This window comes from Panulirus ornatus, chromosome 59 (genome assembly GCF_036320965.1).
Source record: "Panulirus ornatus isolate Po-2019 chromosome 59, ASM3632096v1, whole genome shotgun sequence".
Taxonomy (NCBI): Eukaryota; Metazoa; Arthropoda; class Malacostraca; order Decapoda; family Palinuridae; genus Panulirus; species Panulirus ornatus.
The window spans coordinates 17631227-17653516 of NC_092282.1; the positions used below are offsets into that span (position 1 = coordinate 17631227).

Below are 22290 nucleotides of genomic sequence, written 5' to 3' on the forward strand. Positions count from 1 at the left end.
TCCCGTTGTTCCTAGGGTGAACATGTGACACTTTCCTCTAGTTGCTACTTGTGTTCGCCGGTAGTTGTGCTGTACACGTGTTCTGAGACGTATTGATCATCTTCTTGGCAGGTGTTGAGTCTTCACCTTGGTGTAGCTTACATTGGTGTCACAATAATGTTATGACTCGTAGTTTTCGTGTGTACATGGAGTGGGGAACAGGTCAACATTTCAGTCAGGGAATTACCTCGTGTTGTACAACAATTAATCTCAGTGAGAGGCGTCGCTCACCGTGGTGGTGCTCACGAAATGCTTGAGACATACACGTCACATGAACGCTCACGAACCGACAACCTGTTTGTGACGACCAGCGGGCTGGCGGCAGGTTGGTTGGTCAGAGCAACAGATACATTACCTGCTGCAGGTTATACCGTACCTGGAGTCTGTGCTGCTGAGATAAAGTGGATGTATTGTGGTGTTGAAGGTGAAGTATATGGGGGTAGTGCAGGGTCGCCAGAGTGGAGAAAATACCCAACATGGACAGTGTTATTAATGAACTCCCAACATGGAGAGTGTCATGAGTTAAGAACCAGCATGAGAGAATAACCAACATGGCCGGTGTCATGATTGGATAACCAATATGGACAGTGTTATGAGTGAATAACCAACATGGCCAGTGTCATGAGTGGATAATAAATATGGACAGTGTTATGAGTGAATAACCAACATGGCCAGTGTCATGAGTGAAGAACCATCACTGTCATAAGTGAAGATCCTACATAGATAGTGTCATGAGTAAATAACCCACATGGACAGTGTCATGAGTGTATAAACATGGACTGTGTTAGGAGTGAAGAACCAACATGAACAGTATCATGTGTGAATAACCAACATAGACGGTGTCATTAGTGAATAACAACAATTACAGTGTCATGAGTGAATAAACAGCATGGATAGTGTCATTAGTGAATAAACAACATGGACAGTCATGAGTGAATATGTGAATGAGTGCCATAAGTGAATAGTCATAATGATAATTGTCGTGAGTGACAAAGAACGGTGCCTTTAGGAACTATTGTGTACGTTGCGTTGAGTGAATAACCAACTTGAACAATGTTATAAGTGAATAACCAACATGAACAGTGTCATTAGTGAATAACCAACATGAACAGTATCATTAGTGAATAACCAACATGAACAGTATCATTAGTGAATAACCAACATGAGCAGTATCATTAGTGTATAACCAACATGAACAGTGTCATTAGTGAATAACCAACATGAACAGTATCATTAGTGAATAACCAACATGAACAGTATCATTAGTGAATAACCAACATGAGCAGTGTCATTAGTGAATAACCAAAATGAACAGTATCATTAGTGAATAACAAGCATGAACAGTGTCATAAGTGAATAACCAGCATGAAGTGTCATTAGTGAATAACCAACATGAACAGTATCATTAGTGAATAACCAGTATGAACAGTGTCATTAGTGAATAACCAACATGAACAGAATCATTAGTGAATAACCAACATGAACATTGTCATTAGTGAATAACCAGCATGGACAGAGTCATTAGTGAATAACCAGCATGGACAGTGTCACTAATGAATAACGAACAATATAGTGTCAGAAGTGAATAACCAGCATGGACAGTGTCATTAGTGAATAACCAACATGGACAGTGTCATTAGTGAATAACCAGCATGAACAGTGTCATTAGTGAATAACCAACATGAACAGTGTCATTAGTGAATAACCAACGTGAACAGTATCATTAGTGAATAACCAACATGGACAATGTCACCAGTGAATAACCAACAATATAGTGTCAGAAGTGAATAACCAGCATGGACAGTGTCATTAGTGAATAACCAGCATGGACAGTGTCACCAACGAATAACCAGCAATATAGTGTCAAAAGTGAATAACCAACATGGACAGTGTCATTAGTGAATAACCAACATGAACAGTGTCATTAGTGAATAACCAGCATGAACAGTGTCATTAGAATAACCAACATGAACTGTGTCATTAGTGAATAACCAACATGGACAGTGTCATTAGTGAATAACCAACATGAACAGTATCATTAGTGAATAACCAACATGGACAGTGTCACCAATGAATAACCAACAATATAGTGTCATTAGTGGATAACCAACATGGACAGTGTCATTAGTGGATAACCAACATGGACAGTGTCATTAGTGAATAACCAACATGGACAGCGTCATTAGTGAATAAGCAACATGGAGAGTATCATTAGTGAATAACCAACATGGACAGTGTCATCAATGAATAACCAACAATATAGTGTCAAGTGATTAACCAATATGGACAGTGTCATTAGTGAATAACCAATATGGACAGTGTCATTAGTGAATAACCAATATGGACAGTGTCATTAGTGAATAACCAACATGGACAGTGTCACCAGTGAATAACCATCTTATAATGTCACCATCGTTAATGGATAACCAAACGTGAACATTGTCATTAGTAAATACAACATACATGGTACCACAACTGAATGGATCACATGGACAGTATCATTATTTGATAACCATTGTGTCCAATGCCACTGCCTGATAACCAACATGAACAGTCTCATTAGGGTATAACCATCACGGGCGGTGTAACCAGTGAATGTTCACAATGGACTGTTGCTTATGAATGTGGACAGTGACAACGGTGAATGTACAATATTGACAGTTTCGGCAGTGAATGTTGAATTTTGAGAAGTGTGCCCTATAATGTCCCACATGGATATTGTCACTCATGATTGTTCAGCATTAACTGTCACTTTCTTAATGTCAAGATGGAGGAAGTCACTAATGAATGTTCAGCATGAACGGTGTCATCATGGACAATGTCACCACTGAATGTGCAACATGGCAAGTCCAACATGGACAGTGTCACCAGTGAATGTTTAACATGGTTCGTCACCAGTAAATAAGCAGCATAGACAGGTAACCAGTTGACAGTCATTATGGACAGTGTCACAAGTTTTGACCAACATGGGATATTGTCATCATTGGTAACCATAATGGACAGTGTCATCTGCAGTAACCATTATGGACAATGTCACTATTAATAACCTTCGTGGAGAGTGTCACCAGTAGTCACCAACATGGACAGTGTCACCAGTAGTCACCAACATGGACAGTGCCACTAGTAGTAACCAACTTGGACAATGTCAGTAGTAGTAACCCTCGTGGAGAGTGTCACCAGTAGTCACCAACATGGACAGTGCCACTAGTAGTAACCAACTTGGACAATGTCACCAGTAGTAACCAACATGGACAGTGTCACCAGTAGTAACCAACATGAATAGTGTCACCAATAATAACCAATATGAACAGTGTCACTAGTAGTAACCAACATAAACAGTGTCACTAGTAGTAACCAACATGGACAGTATGACTTGTAGCCAATATGGACATTATCACCAATAGTCACCAACATGGACAGTGTCAGTAGTAGTAACCAACATGGTCAGTATCACCAGTGGTAACCAACATGGTCAGTATCACCAGTGGCAACCAACATGGTAAGTATGGTAGCCAACATGGTAAGTATCACCCGTGGTAACCAACATGGTCAAAATTACCATTGGCAACCAACATGGTCAATATCACCAGTGGTAATAAACATGGTAAGTATCACCAGTGGTAACCTACATGGTAAGTATCACCAGTAGTAATCAACATGGTCAGTATCAACAGTAGTTACCAACATGGACAGTATCACCAGTAGTACCCAACATGGTCAGTATCACCAGTAGTACCCAACATGGTCAGTATCACCAGTAGTACCCAACATGGTCAGTATCACTAGTAATAACCAACATGGTCAGTATCACCAGTAGTACCCAACATGGTCAGTATCGGAGGAATAATCAACATGGTCAGTATCACCAGTAGTACCCAACATGGTCAGTATCACCAGTAGTACCCAACATGGTCAGTATCACCAGTAATAAACATGGTCGTATCATCATATAACCAACTGGTCAGTATCACCAGTAGTACCCAACATGGTCAGTATCACCAGTAGTACCAACATGGTCAGTATCACTCAGTAGTACCTACATGGTCAGTATCACCAGAGTACCCAACATGGTGAGTATCACAAGTAATAACCAAAATTTTCAGCATCGCCAGTAGTACCCAACATGGTCAGTATCAACTGAAGTAACCATAGTAAGTATCATCACTGGTGACCATCATAGGAGTATTGACCGGTGCGTAATGCCAGCAGAAAGAGAACATTATCACAGGTTATGAAGCATATGTGTGTCATTATGGGTCACGAACCATCGTAATGATAATCCCCCGTAGTGTCATGATCACCTGTTTACCTAAGTAAGTCCAGGTTGTGTCATAACCCCGTCCGCCCTCTGGGTTTGGTTGCTTGAATGTAATCATATAATTAATAAGAAGCAGAGAGCACCTGTTTTTCCGGGTTCCCGTGATGGATGGCTGTGTGAACTGATAACCCAGAGAACGCCAGGTGGGAGCCCCAGCTGCTGACCCACAAGTGCTGTGCGATGCCACCATAGGACGTAATGACCTGGCTCTTGAGCTGATTCCATCCAAGGCTCCTTCATCATACCTGACGGTCGCATTGTCGTGTTCAACATGATCATCCAGTGCCACTACGACACTCTGCTGTGCCTCACCATGTTCAAAAATCATCTGGTTCTTCACCCGGCCACAGTTATCACATTTATTTACAAACACAAAAGTATTCTTATCCTCGTTCGTGAGCATCTACGAGATACTGGATTCCGATCGACTTAGGTCGCTAGTTTGCACACTTAAGTAGGGCAGCAACTTGATGATTTCAGAAACGCAGTTAGAGAATATAGTTTGCAACGTAAGGGACTGACGTGTAGAACTGAGAGGTAACAAATATATACAAGGTTCACAGGTGAGGGATCTTCATAGGTGATGGTATGAGAGGTTCACAGGTGAGGGATCTTCATAGTTGATGGTATGAGAGGTTCACAGGTGAGGGATCTTCATAGGTGATGGTATGAGAGGTTCATAGGTGAGGGATCTTCATAGTTGATGGTATGAGAGGTTCACAGGTGAGGGATCTTCATAGGTGATGATATGAGAGGTTCACAGGTGAGGGATCTTCATAGTTGATGGTATGAGTGGTTCACAGGTGAGGGATCTTCATAGGTGATGGTATGAGAGGTTCACAGGTGAGGGATCTTCATAGTTGATGGTATGAGAGGTTCACAGGTGAGGGATCTTCATAGGTGATGGTATGAGAGGTTCTCAGGACTCACAGGGGTTGAGGTGTTCTCTCCTGAGCTGGCGTGACGTTCACAGATGACAGGATGACAGGCTATCCCGGGAGGGTTTCACACCTTTGGTGTAGTGTTGGTCATGTGAGGTGTTGAGGTTCAGTCATCCTACTCGGAGGTTCAGACCTGCAACGAAGGTCATGTGAGGTGTGATGGCTCAGGTATCATGCACTGACGTATAGCAGGACTGGCACATCACACTAGGGTGGATGCAAACGCCAGATAATGTTGGACATGCTTTGAGTAAGGTACATGCTGTTCGGAGAAGGTTGCACATTCTACTTGCCACAACTAGATATCATCTCTAAGAGTTTAGGTGGTGTCTGAACGAGTACTGCGGGACCACCATGTATCAGTGACAGTGAGACATGTCCCTCCTGCATGTCACAAACCAAGCCCTTTTCAGACACAGACACAGAGACAAATTGGAGCAGGACAGAAATGCCAGTGGAAGATATGACTCTGATCTCCCTCTACAACTGATAAGGAACTGACAGCACTCTGCCAGGTTCAGCAGACCAGAGCACATTAACCCCCCAAACCAAACTGGGACAAGTCATATGTCAACATGCAGGGACGCAGCTCCCTCAGAACTAATAAGATCTACTTTATAAGTAGCTTGTTGAACGAGTCAGAATAGTATTTGTGGCCTTAACTAAAACTTACACTACAGACCATATGAAGAGTGAAGTCTGGATCCCATACTACAACCTGTGCAGATATAACAGGATTAGATCATGTGGAGAAGTTGGACTGTATATGATAGATACCCTTACAACTGAACTCTGAAATTCCTCACAAAGCAGATGTCACCAGTTCACAGAATTTCGAGAGGGCCATTAAGAGCATGCACGTGCAGTATGCCCCAGGACCGGACTTATGGAACTCGATCTTAAAAAAGAAAAAAAAAAGTTTCGTACGAGTACTAGGTATCCCCCCAGCATCATCGCTGACACTTTGAAAACTGACACATCGCTCAACTCCACGAAAATGGAGGCAAAGCGATCCCAGAAAACTGTCGACTAACAGTGACTGACATGACACATCAAGAAGCAAACTGACTGAATTCATAGAACTGGACAATGTACATAACCCAGGATAACGTGATTTCTCGATTGAAATATCTTCCTTCTCTCGTTTGCTTGTTGACCTGTAGAGAATATGTTGAGGCTCTGGAGAGCAAACAGTTGGTCATGGTGTCATAGCACATAAAATACGTAAAATGTGAATAAAAGGAAAAAATACAACTTTTAATTTACAGGTCATAACAGGTTGTAGACCAGGCCATTTCCAGTGCCTCCACAGTAAAAATCTCAATTTCCCAAGGAACTGTACTTGCACCCCTTCAGTTTCTCCTCATTTGATCTGACATATACGAGAACACGAATCACAGTTTCATATCAACCTTTTACAAATGACACCAGAACATGAAAATCACATCAGTAAAGAACGCTGAAAAGCTACAAAAAGGCAAGTGAAGTCTTCCAATGGGTTACCGAGAGCAACATACTTGTCAGTGGAGATATATTTGAACCCTTCTGGTACGAGGAAAATGAAAAATAAAAAAGATAGAAATGCAGAATATCAGGTGGACACAGACACAGTCGTAAAACAAAAGAATGATGTGAAAACCTCGGAATGATAATGTCCTAATGATCTAACCTTCAACAAACACACCAAACAATAGCTGCTTTCTCCAGAAGGATGGTGGGATGAATCCTGCGGACTTTCAAGGCAGGCGAAACAGCAGAATTCGTGTTCATAGATCTTTCACGAGCTACATTATCGTGATGTAGGAAGAAAATTACTTGGAACGGCTGAAACCGCTGAGGCTAAACTCCCTGAAGCTCCTACGGGAGCTACCTGAAAAATCCTAGAAAACTTGACCCTCCAGAAAGGACTCAGAAATAACTTCCTGCTGGCACGACAGGCATGGAAGAATGGAAAATACTTTCTCTTAAATAACATGACATTAGGCAAGAGACATGTTATAAAAGACCAACAAATATTATGTTTATGATATTCGTTGATTGATGGAATAAAACGGATAGTGAAGTTGTGAATGTGGACAACATACGCACGTGAGTTTAAAAAAGCTGTACGACAGTACACAAAGTTAAGTAGATGGGGCCCCATGAGTGTGAAACTCCCTCCCGGCGCAGAACACATGATTACACACACACACACACACACACACACACACACACACACACACACACACACACACACACACACAGCAGCAGCAGCAGCAGTACAGACGGGGAAGGCTTCCGTGTCGAGTAATACTACGACAAGCCTGCCTCGTAATACGCTGGCTGACCAGCCTTCCTGCACCCTCACACAACGCCTGTAATGATGATAGTCAGTAACGGCTGATTGAATGTAAGTGCCAGCTAGAGGCAGAGGGAAAATATGCACATACAGTCACCGGGGCTGTAACAGGGGAAGGGGAGGTCCAGCACACAGTCTTGATACAAACATTGAAGATGTTAAGGATGTTCACAGTGTTGGGATGAAGCTGTTCTGGTAACTGACGGTACCAGCTCGATGCGGTTGTGGTGCCCAGCTGCAGCCTGAAGGTGCCAGGAGGAGACAGTGTCGAGGATGGTGATTTCAGGTGAGGTCCGAGTCATGGTAGGAGACGGTTGGCAGGACCATTGTGTTTGGCTCCTCTTAATAGGTGGTTCATGAATGATCGACGATGGTTATATATGCCATTTTCTGAGCCTTTTCTTGTAACCGTTTTATATAGTGGAGAGGGAGGCAGAGCAGGCGGGGGACCATGGTTGAATTTGGGAACAATGAAAGTTATGTAGATTTTACTGAGTGTAGTCAAATGGAGTCCAACAATCCCCGAGTTTACTGGGTACGTGGAGGTGACAGGTGGTGGAAGGTTTGATTGATGATGGTGCTGATATGTTCCTTCCAGCTGAGTGTAATGGTCGAGAGTGACACTGACAAGCTTGGCTGATTGAATGACCAGGAGAGGGCTGGGGCCTAGTGACGGCTGGGTGGACGAGACTACTGTGCATAACTATGGTCTTGGTTTCCTCCATGTTACGTGGATTGGCGGTGTTCCAGTGGAGGAGGTTGTAAAGCGTGTTCCAGAAGGATGTGGAGTGGAGAGGTCTCGTCACTGTCACCAGTGGTAGAGTCGTCTGCGTGCTTCCATCGAGCATCGCTTACAATGATAAGGAAGCACAAGGGTTCCATGTTTTTGCCCAGTGGGCCGCCACAGGTGAGAGACTGGAAGACGGAGATAGCCCCTAGTAAGTGTACAGACGAACGTCACTGAGGAGGTGTGCACACAATGGAGGGAGACTTTCCCTCAGCTCAGGGTTGATGGTTGTGTTACATTACGTGTTTTAGTTAATCACGTCGAAGGTTTTGGTGGAGTGGGATGTGACTTGCGGTGACCACTGCCTGTGGAGAAACGTTTGCTCTGAAGATGTGTATGATGACCTGAACAACACTGTGACTCCAGTTGTGGTATTTCCTGTTTCTCTGTTAAATGTTACATGCACACAGGTATGATACGTTTTTTACAACAGTATGTACCGTTGTAATGACAAATATGTTGCTACAACCAATTTTCCGGTGTTGTAGAGCGAGAGATAATTATAATTAGTTGACATGCACGGATGAGGGAGGACTGACCCCCGCTTTCAGTGAATATAGTTCTGGCAATATTGATCAGTTGATGACGTAGGTAATAGACAAGTAAAGTGAGCGTTGTATGCACCCTTGCAGAAGGTTCTCTCTCTCTCTCTCTCTCTCTCTCTCTCTCTCTCTCTCTCTCTCTCTCTCTCTCTCTCTCTCTCTCTCTCTCTCTCTCTCTCTCTCTCTCTCTCTCTCTCTCTCTCTCTCTCTCTCTCTCTCTCGTGGACCAAGCGAGATTTTATGAGGAAATTGTAAAGTGTATTGCGATGATGATGTATGGCTTTATACCTGGTTCGTACGTCCTGTCAGTAGCGAGGAAAGTGTGGATGTTACAGCTGGAATTTGAATCCATGTACCTTAGTGAAAGTTGGACGGCAAGCTCTTCATGTGCGGAAGGTGAACATTTAGGGTTCGAAGGTCAGATATACTGCTGCTATACATGTAATCTCACTTGACATCTTTATAATTAAGTTGTCATTGATGGATTCTAGCAAACCTTGTTGTGTTTATTACTGGTTCAGGACTGTACCATCTGTTGGTTCATACGCACGTCTGTAATCGTTTCTGGTAAGTAACTAGAACTGTAATATACGACAAAGAGAAACATTGCGGGTGCGTGTATGTGTGGGCCATGAGTGCCAAGGTCAAGGTCATTGATTCATTAAACAGAAATTCACTTTTTGTTATGCGGCCGAGAGCAGTGGTTCCTGGCGGCGGGTTGGGTCCACACCTGCTGCTGCTGCTGCTGCTGCTGCTGGGGGAACCCTCTTGACCTGAAGGCTTTGTTGATCAAGAGTCCGGGTCATCCTCACGTGGCAGAGAATATTCTACAACTGTCATGGAATCTGTTAAAGCTATGTTCCTTGCACGGATACAGTGCAGTCTTTCTATCCTCTCCACCCTCCTGTTTGCTCCATGATGAATTGTTTCCCCCTTATAGACTCGACCGAAGCTTGGTGGCTGAGCTCCCAGTACAAAGAGGATGATCTCTATTGATTTTAGGGTCATCAGGTCGGAGATCAAGGTCACCCACTGAAATTGGGGTTTCGTTCCTTAGAATTCTCTTTGAGTCTGTCCAGTCGTGATTGGTGATTTGCCAGCGCTACAGAGATGAAACCTGTTGATTTTTATGCTATGTAGTATGCTGGAGGTCTGGTTCATCGCCAGTGCCAGTAATGCTTTACTTACCATTTCCAGATCTAGCCAGGTAAGGAGCAGCTTACGTCTGTGTGTGCTGCGTAAGGTACCCATGCACACAGTTCCCTCTGCCTGTCCCATCCTGCTGTTTTGGCCTTGACGTAAGCTAACTGCCACGCGGTCGCTGCTTACAGTCCAAAGCCTCCGCTGAAGACTGATGGACTAGGTTTATGATTAAGCCTTTTGATTGTACAGGAAATATACCAAACCTTCCACCAGTAGTAAAGCAAGCAGACCAAAGGTGCAGTGTGAAGGAGTGCATGATGCAAGGTATAGGGACGTCATTTTAACGAGCTTGATATTAAAGGCCGAATTACTGGGAACGAGTGAAGTCTCTGAGGCTCTACTGCCTGGAGCGCTGACGGGAGACGTATATCATCATCTGTATCCGGGAAACCCTAGAAGGCATCGTTCCCAACTTACATTCGGAAATAACATCCTCCTGGCACGACAGGCATGGAAAATCCAGTGGTACGATATGCATGAGAGAGAGGACACAATAATCCAGGGAGCAGGACTTCAACACCCTACCGAGTATCACGAGGAACAGCGTGGGATGTACACTAGAGAAGTTTGAGAGTGAACTGAACAGGGACTTAAAAAGTTGATCACATCCTGCCAAGCTGTGGGGCTAAGTGCTCTTGTGGGATGCTGCTTCCAACAGCAGGTCGAACAAAGACCCAGTCCAACAACCTAGGCCCAGCTCGGGCTGTGAGGGTGGAGACCCGTGAAGACTTCACCCGGTATTCACCAATGGTTGGCAGAGTTTGGTTACGTCATTAGATGAGGTGTGTTGCCGGCGCGGCAGGTCAGGTGGCGCACACATTGTCGGGTTGGTCGTATATATATGAAAATAAAATCGAGATCTGTTTATTGTCGGTTCAGTCTGGTAAAGATTGCGGTCAGTTACTGAAACAGAGAATTACTTTTTGCTACTCAACAAGATGGCTGGGTTCTGGCCAGCTCCTGGGCCACGTAACGTTACAACCAAAGTATCGTGTTAGACCACTTGTCTACACCCCCCCCCCCCTTCCTACCATCTATACCTCTACTGGTTCATCTTTTTAGCACATCATCTGCTCACATCCCCCACCCACCCCCCACCCCGCTTCCCCGAGACAAATAAATAAGCATATTTCTCTCAGTTTCCTAACCTTTTCTGAGATGATACCAGAGCGTGGAGACCATCGTTGCAGGTTACCGCATCACGACCGTGCGACCTTTGTGTATAACGGTGTCACGTGACGTTTGACCAGACCCATAAGGGTGAGTCAGAGGTCGTGCCTTCGTTATCAAGGGTCGCACCGCCGTGCTTAAGGGTCGTACTATAGTGATCCAGAGGTTAAGGCTACCAGCGGAGGCATGATTTTGTAGAGAGGACGTCATGATGAGGGAGTGCAAGGGATTGATTGTGTGGGTCCTGGGGTGGCCTGAAGAAGATGACCCCACCCCCGCCCGGTCCTCCAGGCTTCCCTCACCACGACACACACGCACGTTACCTCACCACGTCTCCACGTCTGATACAGTTGATTGGAAGAGATTTCTCTTGTGTTATGATTAGACTATTGTTTGTATAAAGTTTTGTTTAGCAAATGTACCTTTTTTATTCTCCGGCAAATTCTAACGACTGGAACTTTATATGTATTAGTTTACGTAGGCAGAATATTTTCCATCAGACATGTTTCATGAAAGACAAAGATATAATTAGCATTAATGAGTTTCTTCTTCGCTTCTTCTAATTTACAAGCGCTAGTTCGTTGCCCCTCCGAGAGCTGGAAAATTCCCAGTTGTCCTTATCACTGTATTTTCAGTAATTACACTAGTTAACTTTCGCCCTCCATAGAGCATCATCAGAATAACACAATTGAATTTGACAAAATCTCGGACACCTTCAGTATTATGTACACAAAGACGGGGAATAGTAAGTCCAGGAGACAGTTGCTGTACACTTCGTGATGTGCTGATGGTAGACGGAAGGATGCACGGGCCGTATGCAGAAAACTTCTTAGAATGCTTAAGTATGCTTAACCCCAAAGAATTTTACTTAACTTTAAGAATTTTGCTAAGCATGTTTCTGAAAGCTGCCCTACGCTTAACTATTTGCTTAGCAGACGACAAATATTTTGACCCAAACTGCATTTCATGCTTCTTAAATCTTATGCTTAAGTTTTGCTAAGCATCGTGCTTAGTCCTTTTCTGCGTGGCACTTAAGTCACTTGCTCAGCTAAGCATAAAAATAAAAGAGAAATTTAGGAATTTTTCTGCCTACGGCCCCTGGCAGGTATTCAGACCTCATATGTGAGGTGAGCTACCTGGAGCCGTATCTGTGGTACTCTGACGGTTGGAGGGGCCAAATAATCTCACGGTTCTAACCTGATCCACCCGTTCGGTTACTGGATAAGGAAGAGAATGCCCTGATGAGAACATCTGTTATTCGTGATTTGTAATGGTTCCTGCAGTGTTTGAGGATCATATTGTCCACCACCAGCTGTTGTGTGAGGGTTGTACTGTGGTCCCTTTCCTTGTGACTCTTCAGAGTAACATCCTGCCGGTGCACTGTAAGTGGGACGATGGAAAGTGATGATCATTCTTGGACAGTTATGAGAACGAAGTTCACGGCCTCCGTAAACTTTGTAAAGTTCTGTTAGTAGACTTGAGTCCAGTAATTTTCTTCTTGATTGTGTCTAGTACAACAGGTTCATCTTGGACACACCTACACCCACCCTCCCTACAAGGCCGGTACTCAAAGATACCTGTAAAATCTGGTTTTCATCTTCTTAAGCTTTGATGACAAAGCAAGATACAAACACGTACTCGCTACGTCCACTATGATAAGATTACTGTATTACTATTATTATTATTATTATTATTATTATTATTATTATTATTATTATTATTATTATTATTTTCATTATTATTATTATTATTATTATTATTATTATTATTGTTGTATTATTATTATTGTTATTATTATTATTATTATTATTATTATTATTATTATTATTATTATTATTTTCATTATTATTATTATTATTATTATTATTATTATTATTATTATTATTGTTGTATTATTATTATTGTTATTATTATTATTATTATTATTATTATTATTATTATTATTATTATTATTATTATTATTGTATTATTATTATTATTATTATTATTATTATTATTATTATTATTATTATTATTATTATCATTATTATTATTGTATTATTATTATTATTATTATTAGTATTATTATTATTATTATTATTATTATTATTATTATTGTTATTTTTTTTCTTTTTTTTTTTTTCTTTGTCGCTGTCTCCCGCGTTGGCGAGGTAGCGCAAGGAAACAGACGAAAGAAATGGCCCAACCCACCCCCATACACATGTATATACATACACGTCCACACACGCAAATATACATACCTATACATCTCATGTACACATATATATACGCACACAGACACATACATATATACCCATGCACACAATTCACACTGTCTGCCTTTATTCATTCCCATCGCCACCTCGCCACACATGGAATACCATCCCCCTCCCCCCTCATGTGTGCGAGGTAGCGCTAGGAAAAGACAACAAAGGCCCCATTCGTTCACACTCAGTCTCTAGCTGTCATGCAATAATGCCCGAAACCCAGCTCCCTTTCCACATCCAGGCCCCACACAACTTTCCATGGTGTACCCCAGACGCTTCACATGCCCTGATTCAATCCACTGACAGCACGTCAACCCCGGTATACCACATCGATCCAATTCACTCTATTCCTTGCCGGCCTTTCACCCTCCTGCATGTTCAGGCCCCGATCACTCAAAATCTTTTTCACTCCATCTTTCTACCTCCAATTTGGTCTCCCACTTCTCCTCGTTCCCTCCACCTCCGACACATATATCCTCTTGGTCAATCTTTCCTCACTCATTCTCTCCATGTGCCCAAACCATTTCAAAACACCCTCTTCTGCTCTCTCAACCACGCTCTTTTTATTTCCACACATCTCTCTTACCCTATTATTACTTACTCGATCAAACCACCTCACACCACACATTATCCTCAAACATCTCATTTCCAGCACATCCACCCTCCTGCGCACAACTCTACCCATAGCCCACTCCTCGCAACCATACAACATTGTTGGAACCACTATTCCTTCAAACATACCCATTTTTGCTTTCCGAGATAATGTTCTCGACTTCCAAACATTCTTCAAGGCTCCCAGGATTTTCGCCCCCTCCCCCACCCTATGATTCACTTCCGCTTCCATGGTTCCATCCGCTGCCAGATCCGCTCCCAGATATCTAAAACACTTTACTTCCTCCAGTTTTTCTCCTAAGTTTTTTATATTAGTTTATTATTTTTTCTGGTTGGCATTAATCAATGTATGTTAAAGAATAAGTGATTCCAAAATTTTTCGATACGGCTCCTGGCAGGCTTCAGACTATATGTGAGGTGAGTATGGAGCGTATGTGTGGTACTCGGAGGTTTGGGAAGGTCATGATCTGACGGTTCTAATGATCACAGTCGGTAAGGTAAGAAGGAATGCGGAATAAAAAATGCGTTAGTTCGAATTGAAATGGTTCGTGTTTGAATGGTTTCATTGACACAGAGTTGGTGAGGGATTGACCTGATGGTCCTTCCTGTGATCTTAGGTAACACGGGTGGAGTAAATGGCAGTGGAAAGTGATGATAAATATATTGGATGTTATGAGGGAAGTTGCACGGGTGCGTAAATTGGAAAGTTGTAGAGGATTGAGGTCGATTTGTCTTACGTGTCTGTACAGGTTGATTGTATACACCACACACCCGCGTAAGCCAGGAAACTAAGATATGTAAAATTGTTTTTCTGTGTAAGATTTGATGAAAAGCAGTATAGCGTATTGGCCATTCTTCTGTAGTTTACTGTTCTGATTACTTGCAATATATATATATTATTATTAATAAAATTATAAATAATTATTATTATTATTATTTATTATTATTATTATTATTATTATTATTCATTATTATTATTATTATTATTATTATTATTATTTTTTATTATATTATATTAATTATTTTATTCATTTATTTATTAATTATTAGTTCCAATGGTGTTTTTATTGAACAATCATTATGATTGCCAACACCCACGTCACCTGCATACATAACGCCCACTACGCAACGAGACATTCCAATCCCACCCATCATACATTATATATAAACCACATAGCACACTACAGTCATATATTTCACGCATTCATTCATACATATACTCCGTCGCAATCATACTCGCTCCTGCAATCCATTCTCGCCCCCCACGATGGTAGCTCTCCTCCCAGGAAACAGAAAAGGCCCAAGGCCACATCATACTCAGTCTCTAGCTGTCATGTGCAGTGCACCGAAACCACAGCTTCCTTCCACATCCAGGCCCCACAAACCTTTCCATGATTTACCCCAGACGCTTCACATTCCCTGGTTCAATGCCACTGACAGCACGTCGGCCCCGGTATACCTCATCGTTCAAGTGTACTCTATTCCTTGCACGTCTTTCACCCTCCCGTATGTTCAAGCCCCGATCGCTCAAAATCTTTTTCTCTCCATCCTCCACCTCCAATTTGGTATCCCGCTTCTTCCCTCCACCTCTGACACATATATCTCTTTGTCAATCTTTCCTCACTCATTCTCTCCATGTGTCCAAACCATTTAAACACACCCTTTTCTGCTCTCTTAACCACACTATCTTCATTACCACACATCTCTCTTACCCTTTCATTACTTACTCGATCAAACCACCTCACACCACATATTGTCCTCATACGTTTCATTTCCAACATATCCACCCTCCTCCGCACAGCCCTATCTATAGCCCACGCCTCACAACCATATAACATTGTTGGAACCATTATTCCTTCAAACATAACCATTTTTGCTCTCGAGATAACGTTCTTGCCTTTCACACATTCTTCAACGCCTCCAGAACCTTCGCCCCCTCCCCCACCGTGTGACTCACTTCCGCTTCCATGGTTCCATCCGCTGCTAAGTCCACTCCCAGATATCTAAAACACTTCACTTCCTCCAGTTTTTCTCCATTCAAACTTACCTCCCAGTTAACTTGTCCCTCAACCCTACTGAACCTAATAACCTTGCTCTTATTCACATTTTCTCTAAACTTTCTTCTTTCACACACTTTACCTAACTCAGTCACCAGCTTCCGCAGTTTCTCACCCGAATCAGCCACCAGCGCTGTATCATCAGCGAACAACAACTGATTCACTTCCTAAGCCCTCTCATCCACAACAGATCTCTCCAAAACTCTTGCATTCCCCTCCCCAACCGCCCCATCCATAAACAAATTAAACAACCATGGAGACATCACGCACCCCTTCCGCAAGGCGACATTCAATGGAAACCAATCACTTTCCTCTCTTCCTACTCGTACACATTATTATTATTATTATTAATTATTATTATTATCGTTATTATTATTATTATTATTATTATTATTTTTTTTTTTCGCTGTCTCCCGCGTTTGCGAGGTAGCGCAAGGAAACAGACGAAAGAAATGGCCCAACCCACCCCCATACACATGTATATACATACGTCCACACACGCAAATATACATACCTACACAGCTTTCCATGGTTTACCCCAGACGCTTCATATGCCGTGATTCAATCCACTGACAGCACGTCAACCCCGGTATACCACATCGCTCCAATTCACTCTATTCCTTGCCCTCCTTTCACCCTCCTGCATGTTCAGGCCCCGATCACACAAAATCTTTTTCACTCCATCTTTCCACCTCCAATTTGGTCTCCCTCTTCTCCTCGTTCCCTCCACCTCCGACACATATATCCTCTTGGTCAAACTTTCCTCACTCATTCTCTCCATGTGCCCAAACCATTTCAAAACACCCTCTTCTGCTCTCTCAACCAAGCTCTTTTTATTTCCACACATCTCTCTTACCCTTACGTTACTTACTCGATCAAACCACCTCACACCACACATTGTCCTCAAACATCTCATTTCCAGCACATCCATCCTCCTGCGCACAGCTCTATCCATAGCCCACGCCTCGCAACCATACAACATTGTTGGAACCACTATTCCTTCAAACATACCCATTTTTGCTTTCCGAGACAATGTTCTCGACTTCCACACATTCTTCAAGTCTCCCAGAATTTTCGCCCCCTCCCCCACCCTATGATCCACTTCCGCTTCCATGGTTCCATCCGCTGCCAGATCCACTCCCAGATATCTAAAACACTTCACTTCCCCCAGTTTTTCTCCATTCAAACTCACCTCCCAATTGACTTGACCCTCAACCCTACTGTACCTAATAACCTTGCTCTTATTCACATTTACTCTTAACTTTCTTCTTTCACACACTTTACCAAACTCAGTCACCATTATTATCATCATCATCATACAATCCCAATATTCATATATGAAGTTCCTTCCGACTCAAGGCTTCACTTTACGCAGGAGCAGGAAAGTGTTGGTCTCTCTTGGAACGAACAGGTCCTCGAGGAGACTATACTCAGATCCGTCTGATGATATGGTGATGCAGCCATTCTTATGCGAAGTCTTGTGTTTGTTCTATAGAACGTATTCAAGGATCTAGAGAAAGTGAATGGTAGGGTTGAAGACTTTTTGAGTGTACGGGGTCTGAACATGCAAGAGGGTGTGAGGTGTGCACGGGATACAGTGAATTGAATTGATGTGGTATACAGGGGGTCATGTGATTTTAGTGGGCTGAACAAGGCATATGAAGCAGTCAGGGAAAACCACAGAAAGGTTTGTGGGGTTTTGGTTTCGGTGCATTGTACATGGAAGCAAGAGAAGGGCTATGAGCGAACCTGACCATTTCTTCGTTTTGACGCGGGAAACCACGGAAGATGTGAAAGAAATACGTATATACTGTGACAGGGAAAGAAATACGTATGTACTCTGACTGGGTTTCCCTCTTTCGCAAAGTACCACTAGGGACTGAGGGACAGCGGTTTCTTTTGCACCCATCGAATGTCATGATGTCTTGAACAGCACAGTGTACGTACATATAACGTGTGTTAATCATATGATTATAGATTTAGTCAGGGGGTGTTGCGTTTGTGCCCATACATGGCTGGGAGGGAATTATTTTGGCAGTAAACAAATACAGTATAACTGTTTCCGGACATGATCCTAGCGTGCTCACGAACGATTGGTTGCTGGCTAATTGTGTGGTGTTTGTTGCGTGACCAGCGAGTTAGTCAGGCGGGCGGCTGGTGGGGTGGCAAGTCTTGGAGAAGTTTGTCACTGTTACCTGTGATATTGACGTGACCGTGGCCATATTTAATGGAGCGAGGTGAAGACAGCGGCACCTCCAGCCTACCCTTCGTGTATGATAAACTAATAAACCTAAGGGAGTCGGGTTGAATGTATGGCTGATGTCTTTGTCTGTGGGCGAGGGTCTGTGTACATGGCTGGGACGTCCGCTGATCCCTCATAAGCTTGTGATAATTTTTCTGCTGAGGAATATCATTAAACATCGTCTGCAATTAAATCTTAATGGTATGGGTATAATTACCATCCAACTTTACGGTCAGATCTATGATGTAGAACATTACGAGATGATGTAACGAGAGAATGAATTACCTCACGGCTACTGATCCACGGGGTTGGTCTTGTGACGGTTGGCTGGCTCGTGTATTGTGTGGGTTGGCGTGACCCAGCAGGTGCTGATGGTAGTGTTATAACCCCCCGGCGCTGTGGGCTCGGCCTAGCATGGTCAAGGATGGTGGCTGTCTGTGGCTGTGTTTGCTACCTTATCCACCTCCACCATCCACCCTTCACGCCTTATATGTTTCAGATTAATAGCATTACTATAACCGTTAATAATACAGTTGGTTTGAGTGTTCAGATGCATCAGTGGAAATAAAATTGGTGTTTCCTGGAAATGGCAACAACATTAATGTTGTGTTTATTTTCCCTTGGTAAAATGAGCTATGTGTTGATCGGTGTGGCGTGCGACCTGTCCAGCCAACCAATTACAGTCCACGTCACAGCTGTACCGGTAATTACCGTGCCCGGTAGAGTCCATCTGGCCGGTCATCCAGTACAGTAATTACTTTCCTCGCTTGCCTTGGATATTTTTCCTACAGCTCACCTATATTTAGCTTTCCCGTTCGCCTCAATGTGGGAGGCGGTATTGTTAGGGAGTAGAAGAACAGATGAATTATAAAATAAACAAAAGATGTTCTCTAGCCACTCACTCGTGACAGAAACAGTAGCTCAGGTCTGCCAGTGAACATGAATTCTTGCTCAAATAATAGTTGTGTTTCCTTCTTATCTCCTTGAGCACGATGTTCCTGTCGGTTGGTATGATAGCCTAGCATTTTGATCTGACCCTGAAGGATCAATCAGAAGTTTGGCTCTCATACCTAAGGATCTTTCGGTAATGTTCAAAGGTCGTACCGTCGTGCTTGGGGGTTGCACGGTTGTGCTTTAAAAGTTAAGAAATATGAGTGGCGGCAGCGCTCTTTTCTTTTCTTTTTAGTAGTTGACAGAAGCGTGTGCCAGTCGAAGTTATGTCGGTTGAAAAAATAAAGTAACGAGTTATATAGAGAAAATAAAAGGAGGGGGAGAATTATATGAGCTCTGAAGGTGTTTGTAGACTGTCGTTAAAAGTGGAAATGGAGGAGGATTCTACGGCCTCAACGTACGAGGAGAGGAGCAGGTATGATAACGGCCGATGTCCACACAGTGGCCAGTTTTCTGCCGTGGGTCCTGGTCTTAGAAGGTGGGACGCACGCAGACAGTTCTAGTGATAAGTAACCAAAGTGATACCTGTAGAACAGAAAAAGAAAAGCAGCCTCAGAGCAAACAGAAAGTGATGGTTGAAGAGACGTGATCGTAGGATAGTTAATGAGGTAGTAAAGAGCAACCCCAGATATGAGCGCGACTCCTGTATTTATGGAAAAGCTGCTCAGAGGGGGAGAAATAATTGCGGCAATCTTTGTAGTATCCCCAGCTTTTGGGAAGCAGATTGTGTTACTAAGTATATGGAGTTTCAGGGATAGAATGAGGGATGCGGTTACATCCGTCATGTTTGTTGCTGTAGGCTAGAATTGTAGTATTGTGAAAATTATTAGGAGGAAACGAGGGTGCTACTCTGTTTACGGCCAAAGTCAGCCAATTTACTGCGGTGGATCGGTTGACAAAGCATACGAAAATAATTCAGACATCCTTAATCCAAACCTGGTGTACTAAAATGAAACTTGACCTTCTCAGTTACACAAACGGTTTTACTCTTGTTTTTACACTAACTTCATCTGTCAAGTGAAACCAACTGCGTTCACACCACTTCCATACACAAGATGCTTCTCTCCCTCCGATCGGCCGGCATTACTGTAACGTTATCCTCAATATTTCTATCTATTATCACATATCTTACTGCATATATCAACATATATCTTCTTTCTGTACATACTCTTTATCTGCTTGACTAACTGGTCATCAGCCATAAGTTCCGCTGGTCATACCATGCTATATGACTTTCATCCATGCCCTTCACGTATATCTTTACGCAGAATATCCTTCCCACATCTTCATTTTAAATTCTATGTAACTCATCAATAGTGCTTTTATTTTCTATCTCTCCTAACCTGTATGAAATTTGGTTCTACATCCACAGTCCTTCTTACAAACTTTTTTATTCTACGCTTTGATTTTACCCCATTCACCAGGGCTTTTCAGTGCCCACCCGAGTATTTTTACGTGCATGACTCCACGTAAAATATCTACATTCATTCACAACATTACCATACAAACTGATATACTGTGATCTCACATCCCTTTCAAAATACTAGTCTTGATATTATTTACATTCACTATCAGCTCCTTCCTCTTATATACATCTATTCAGCTTTTCCTTTGATTTAGCTAACAGCACATTTCCGACAGCTTGCAGCAGCTGTGGCAACTTTCATTCCATCTCTCCACCATCTTTATTACACCAAAATCATCCCACCTCGCTGTCATCTCACATAAGTCCTCATCCATACAGACCTTAAGTAACCTTATCGCACTCGCTAATCCCACCACTTACCATCACACATGCATTACTTCCTTTGTGAAGGCTTCCAGCAACACAAAAGTTTTCCTTGTACAACTTCCCATAGAGCTTTCCTATTTATTCTATCGTATGACATGTAAACTTGTCACTGCTTCGTACACTATCTGTCTTTATAGGACTTTCCAGGCATGTGTCTTTGCAAAATTCTGGTATACACGCTCTCTTCCCTTCCCAAATCTACCATGTTCTTCCATAATAAGTGGTTCATTAAATCTTTTTCAAACTATTAGTGTTCAGAGATAAAACTGATCAGGATGTGTCGTTTTATTTCCTTGTATTCTACTGAATATTGGCCGTATGTCTTGATCTTGTTTGTCAGTACGTTGCAAATAATGTCATCCGCTATTCAGTGGTATATACGGAGAAAAAGAAAGCAAGAGCTTTGCCGTATATGCACTGAATGGGCTGTGAGTTTCGCTTCTCATAACTAGAACTATGATACTTAAGGATTCCTTTGTTTTATTTTAGAAATATACACATCATGTTGGTGTTTGACTCACGTGTAGTTTTTTTCTTTTTTTTAAAGGAAGTGGAATGTTTAAGATACCTGGGATTGGACAGGGTAACGAATGGCATTATAGGAGCTGAAGTGAGCCGTAGCGTGGATGAGTGGGCAGAGGTCCTGAACGCATTGAGGAACACGTTTTCTTTAAGGGCAAAGATGGATATATATGTTTGATGGTGTAATAGTCCCGTTGGTGCTGTATGAATGCGCGGCGTGGGCCTTAGGCAGAAATGTAAAGAAGAGGGCATATGTGTTGCAAGTTAAATGTTTAAGGATACTACGTGGTGTGAGGAGAGTTGATCGAATAAGAAAAAGATAGGATATGGGAGAGTTGTGGTAATACGAGGAGTATGTCTGAGAGAGCTGAAGAGGGTGAGCTGTAATGGTTTGGACTTATGGAGAGGATGTCTGAGCGGGTATACATGTCTGAAGTGAAGGGAAGAAGGAAAAGCGGGAAACCATGGATGAGGTGGAAGGATGGGATGAAAGATGCCGTGAAGGTTCGGGGCCTGAATATGCAGGAGGG

At 42.7% G+C, this 22290-nt stretch overlaps 1 protein-coding gene across 1 annotated transcript in view; it reads left to right on the forward strand.

The window, feature by feature from the left end:
• Positions 1–22290, forward strand: part of LOC139767160 (uncharacterized) — a 1522454-nt gene that overhangs the window by 144508 nt on the left and 1355656 nt on the right.